Source organism: Solanum pennellii, chromosome 1 (assembly GCF_001406875.1).
Source record: "Solanum pennellii chromosome 1, SPENNV200".
Lineage (NCBI taxonomy): Eukaryota > Viridiplantae > Streptophyta > Magnoliopsida > Solanales > Solanaceae > Solanum > Solanum pennellii.
This window is the reverse complement of record NC_028637.1, coordinates 71219995-71226642: the sequence shown is the minus strand read 5'-3', so window position 1 is coordinate 71226642 and position 6648 is coordinate 71219995.

The following is a 6648-nucleotide window of genomic DNA, read 5'->3' as shown; positions in this document are numbered from 1 at the left end:
GGCTCGCGCAAGAACTGGCCATCCTTAACTATCTGCCAGCGGTAGTCGAACTCGGCAGTGAGGGGGTCCGAGAAGCATCAATACTCTCGCCGTATAGAAACTGGCGGATGGCTGGCAGGGAAATGTCAACCTGTACGCCCCGGACTCGGACCTGCTCCAGTGGGGCCTGTTTAGCGGGGGCAGCCCGCCTATCGATCTGTGATCGGAGAGTCGCTACGTAGGATGCGTAGAACTCTCGGACCATTTCTTCGCTGTATCGTCCCAACGGACGTGCTGTCCACTCCAAGCGATGCCTGGTGAAGAGATTGTGGATCTCAGGCATCGTTGGGAGGCTCCCTGTAAGTACCCGCCGCTCCAAAGTGAGTGTTCGAGTCATTACTCCTTTATCAGTGAGGAACTTGGCGTCGGAGTAGACTTGAAACTGCCCGTCGACACACCACCGGTTGGGCTGGTCAGTGGCTGGGGTGGGGACCTGAGCTGGTGAGCTGGATGTAGAGTCTGAACTGTTAGCCTCATCAGACGAGGCCGACGCTGTAGCGGTGGCGGGTGCGGGAACCTCAGCAGATCCCGAGTCTTCCTCGGACCAGGATACTCCTAAGGATCCAGACGCTCCTTCCTCATTTGTGGCTGACCCAGACGGTGTGCCGGTCAGTGTGCGCTCCTCATCAGACTGGGAGGCAGTGACTACGCCGGACGCCACCTTTTTGGGGGTGGCTCTGGGAGCACGCGCAACACGGGAAGGGGCGGAAGTGCCTGGGGGCACGTACTCAGGGTCACGCTCATCATCAGAGCCGATGACCATGCGGGCAGACGGGGCGACAGACTTCGATCGCCCGCGTGCGTAGGTGCGGTCTTGCTTGGGTGCCATAGTAGATAGTACTTGTAAAGGATCAATATTAGTACGAGTAGTGGCAAACAAGACAAGCAAAACCATACTTAACAAAACATTGAAAATAGCGTGTCATTGCTATTGAAACTGTATCACACGACGGGCCTGGTGACGGCTCGTCGTAGCTATGATGGACCGTCATGAGGTCTGTCGTGTTTTACTTAGTCTATGTATATATAAAGAACCCTGAGGGAGAGTCTCTGACTAGCATGACGTTATATGCAGGACGGACCGTCACAGGTACGACAGTCCGTCGTAGGTGTCCGTCGTAGGACACTTGAAAAAAATATGAAGACCCTTAGCAGAGGGGTCTCTGACCATCATGACGGTCGTGCAGGACGGACCGTCGTGGGTATGACGGTCCATCACATGTGTCCATTGAAGGACACTTAGAAAAGTGCGAGACCCTTAGAAACAGGGTCTCTGACAACCAGAACGGTTGTGCAGGACGGACCGTCGTGAAAAAGACGGTCCGTCGCATGTGTCTGTTGGGAAACACTTGGGAAAAAATGAGAGACCCTTAGAAATAGGGTCTCTGACAACCGGAACGGTTGTGCAGAAGCCGACGGTCCGTCACATGTGTCCGTTGGGACAGGGTGCTAGGGCTTTTGGAACGGACCCTACGACGGTCCATCGTGGGTATGACGGTCCGTCATCGGGGTCTCGTTCTGAATAACAGTGACAGAACTAGGGGTACCCCATGCATCCCCGATGAACCCAGATGGTTTTGTAGTGTTTTGGACCTATATTTGTCTATCCCAACTACCTAGGAAACTAGCAATGCAAAAGCACCTATGTCTAGGGTTGTCAACATGGCAAATTCGAACATTTTGAGCCTATGTTTAGACATAATCATATAAAGGAAACAACATACGACGAAGAACTAAGCTAAATACTAACTAGTAAACAAAAAGGCAAGATAAATGAGTATAAATTTAGAGACACATAGCTTAGAAATGGAGAAAAAACAAATGGACAATTACTCAGTTGGCAAAGTAGACACCTACAGCAGCAGCTCTGACTAGTAGATGATAATTCTAGGGCTTTGGAGAATTGTGGGGGAACAATGATCGAGGGGGAGAATATGGAAGTTGAAAAGAGAGGGAAGTGGGAGGAATAATGATGTAATGGGGTGAAATGAGGGGTTGGGGGGGTTTAAACGGTCTGATTTTGAAAAAGGGTCCAGCCGGGTCGGGTCGGGTATAACTCATTAATCACGCGACGATTCCCTGACGACGGTCTGTCGCAGTTGTGACGACCCGTCGTTGGTTCCATCGTGTGTGCCCTAGTTTCAAAATAATAGAAAAACGTACGTGGTACGACGGATGCATACGACGGTCCTTCGCAGGAGCAATGGTCCGTCGCAGGAGCAACGGTCTGTCGCTGTGTCCGTTAGTGACTGTTGCAGAGTAATTTTCTGCAGAATTTCCTGGTGATGTGCCTGCAAATTTAAAAACCCATTAGTAGAAAAATGCTACCATTACTAAAAGGACTATATTATTGGGTTGCCTCCTATCAAGCGCCTGATTTAATGTCGCGGCACGACTGGGGACCCTTGATTACTCAGACTTCATCAAGATGGTATGCCTCTATCACTTCATTCCCCGATGCTTTATGCTTAAAATAGAGTTTTATTCTATCTCTATTCCTCTTAAACCGCACTCCCTCCTTGGCTTTTAACTTAACTGCTCCATGAGGGAATACTTGGGTAATCAGGTAAGGGCCAGTCCATTTGGACTTGAGCTTGCCCGGAAGACAAGGCACCCCAGAACTGTCTACAAGCATCAAATCCCCAACCATAAACTCTTGTTTTGCATTTTTCTGTTCAGTCTCCTTCTTCATATTTTATTTGTGGGATATGGCAGATACCGATTGGAGCTCACCACTCTGCCTCATGGTCCTACAAATGTTGAAGGTCGCTTCTTCATTATTCAACCGAAATGTCATCTGTCCCTTCTCCATATCAACTAAGGCTCTACCTGTAGCAAGGAATGGCCTCCCAAGAATAATAGGTACTTCAAAATCGACCTCATAATCAAGAATAACAAAATCAGCCGGAAAGATAAATGACTCCACTTTTACTAGCACATCATGGAGTATCCCTATAGGCCGCTTCACTGTCCGATCAGCCATCAGTAGCCGCATCGCAATGGGTTTTGGATCCCCCAAACCCAATTTCTTGTAAATTGAGAGGGGCATGAGATTTATGCTTGCCCCCAGATCACATAATGCTTTCACAAAATGTAATGACCCAACTGTACAAGGAATAGTGAATGCACCAGGATCTTCTTTCTTTTGTACGAGGGATCTTGTAGCAATAGCACTACAATGTTGTAGTCTATCATCATTCTCGAAAGTGACCGATCTTTTCTTGGTGACCAGATCTTTCATAAACTTGGCGTAACCGGGCATTTGTTCTAAAGCTTCTACCAAAGGAACATTGATAGAAAGTTGCTTCAACATTGTTATGAATCACCGGTATTTAGCATCCTCGGTATTTTTCACTAATCTCTGAGGGAAGGGTGGTGGTGGCCTAGGCATGGGAATTACCTTGATAGGTACTTCAACATCTTTTCCATTACTTTCCTCTGCTACACCACTACCCTTTACCACATTATCATTATCTTTTCTCACATTTTCCTTAGTAGATGGANTCTTGGAGACCGGATAGTAGCGTGCTAAGAAGACATCCCTTAGTTGATTCCAAGTGAAGATGGACTTGTATGGGAGCTCAGTGAACCTAATAGCAGCCTCTCCCGTCAGTGAGAGAGGAAACACTCTGAGACCTATTACATCTAAATCCAAATCAGGCCTCCCTACACAACTTTTACACACTGCTCTTACCTTAGCTATATGGGCATGTGGATCCTCAGAAGGTAGCCCTGAAAACAAACCTCTGGCAGTGAGCATTTGCATCAGACTACTAGTTACCACAAAAGTGTGGCCTGTGGGTAGAGGAGGCAAAACCAGTGGCCCATCCGAATCTGCTATGTTATCATAGACTCTGTAGTATGCTTGGGGCCGTGGAACGGGATTTTGTCCCCTCTGTTGATGTTCACCCGGAGCTTCGGGTAACATCTGACCATGATCATCAACCGGAGTTGGGATGTTCTTGTTCGTATCCTCATCATTTATTCCCAAATTTTGATTCATATTGCGCAGTGTACGCTCTAACTCGTGATCGTAGGGAAACAACGGTTCTCTTCCTCTCCGTGTATTTGGCATACAAGGAGAATAGTTCTGAAAAGAAATAAAAAACAATAAAACAAAGTAAAATCAAGAAAATATCAACTAAACTATAGTAATAAGTTCAAGTTAATCTAAAAGCTATATTCCCCGGCAGCGGCGCCAAAATTTGATACGCTCAAACTTACTTCTCAAATAAGAAGTAAAGCGGTCGTGTCAAGTAAATAACCCAACTAGTGAGGTTGGGATCGTTCCCACGAGGAAAATAGTCTAGACTTAACTTCAACCTGTTATTACTATTATTTAGGCAATGAATTCCTTTGAAAGTAAAAACAATAAAAGGGGGGTTTCTAGTTCTAAATGAGTGAAAATAACTAACGAAATTGAAAGAGACACTTACTAGCTTTGAATGTTGGATTTTAATCAATTAATCAAAGTAACTAGGGTTTACGTGTTCCCCACAAGTTCATAACTTGATAATTCTAACTATAACAATTCTTTCCTAGTATCTTGCATGCAAAGTGATAAGTTATGTATTTCTAAATCCTTGGTCCGGTATCTAGAAAATCTCACTCAACACCTTGGTCCGGCTACGTGTTTTGCTTTCCTAACCCTTATCTTTACCTCATATTAAGCATCGTATTCGATATTTGACTAAGTTATTACCTCGTACCAATCAATACTAGCCTATTAGATAGTCTACACTAAATCTATGTTAATAATTCTTTTCCTATTATCTACCTCCTTGGTCCGGCAAGTAGCATTAAGGCGAGTTCTAACGTTGATCATCCGTTAAAAAGACTTCTAAGCGAAAGAATTATTAATACATGCAAGACACTATTCTAGAATTGTTATTTTAGCTAGGGTTTATCTCATTATTTGCCTATGGTTCCCACAACCCTAGTTATGGAGTTTAGTTACTCATAGCCATAAACACAATATTCAAATATATTAAATAAGAATTCATGTACTTACTTCAATGAGAAAGAATAAAATCCAAAAGATTGCTTGATTAATCACCAAAAATCACTTGCAAGAATTCTCAAAGTAATCAATAATCTCACGAAAAGTCTAATGATTATCAAGAATCTCACAATACAATGTTTACCAATACGGAGTTTTAACAATCTAAGAGTCTAACTATCAGGTGTCTAACCTCAAAAACGAGGTTTTTCGAACTATTTATAAAAAAACAAAAACCTAATTAAACAAGAATTCTAATTGCTGGAAATCTGCCAAAACGCGGCTGGGTCGACGGACCTCGCGACGGACCGTCGTGGTCACAACGGACCGTCGTGGACTCCGTCGTCCCATACTTTGTGCAATTTCTTCTGCTGCTTTCTTCATTCCCCTCGACGGCAAGTATGACGGACCGTCATAGGCACAACGGTCCGTCGAGGGTCTTCGTTCCAAAATACTTCAACTCTCGGAATTTGGGTACTGGGATCACTTCTCTGAACTTCACGACGAACCTGCAGGACGGACCGTCATAGCCATGACGGACCGTCACAAGCTTCGTAATCCCACACTTGGTCAGACTTCCCCATCTTCCTTCAGCAGCTGCACTACGCTGCCACCTACGGACCGTCACAAGCACGACGGACCGTCATAAGCTCCGTAGGTGGTCTCTTCTGCATTTCTTCGCTCAAAATCTCCGCATTCAGCTTTGGACAGATTTCCTGCAAAACAAAGAGAAACTTATATAAAAATTAGCACAAAAAGGCTTTTCGGACACACTAAACTTAAGGAAAAAGTATTAATTATACCGTGAAACCACGGTATATCAGGTGATTTAAGAGGTTTGAATTAGTATAGGTAGGGGTATGAGCCTCTACCTATGCCTTGCACTAGTTTGCCTTGAGGGATGCGTTGGGAGGTTTTTCTTATGATCTTATAAAGTTACTATTATGTGTATGTTCACTTTACATGTTGTTTATTTCTATATGATGTTAGTTTTCCTTTTGAACATGTTGTTTGTCTATATTGTTAAAGTATGAGGATGATTACTCTTGATGCAATGTTATATGAAGTTAGGCAGTGCTTATGGTCCTTTGTTTTGTTTACATGATTGAGTAGGGCTTTGGGGCTTTACTTGGTCATTGCACTTGTAGGCTAAATGATGGGTTACGTGTAAGGGTCTTGATTATATTATGATGTTATGAACTCTTATATATGTTGATTTGACTATACTTGCTGATGTTGGTGTTGTGCTGTATATGGTCTTGACTTATGAGTTGTGTGTTCATAGGCTTATATGGGTTTTTGGATGTGAATAAGGCTTTTCAAAAGTTAATTAGCATGTTTTCAACAAACGTCCTCTTTAAGCATGATTTCAATTGTTGTATGTGAATATACTAATATTTAGTACAAGTGTGTACTAACCCATGTTTTATGTTTACTACAAAATGTAGGGTTCGACTGTTGAGATTATAGAAGGCCTTTGAAGACTACTTGTATATTCCCCAAGTTTTTGGTTGGTCCTCACCTTCCGAGGACGATGCCATTATCAATTTATTGTTTATGTTCTAGTTAGAAGACTTCTTGTACTTTCCTTTTCATTTGAAGACGATTGT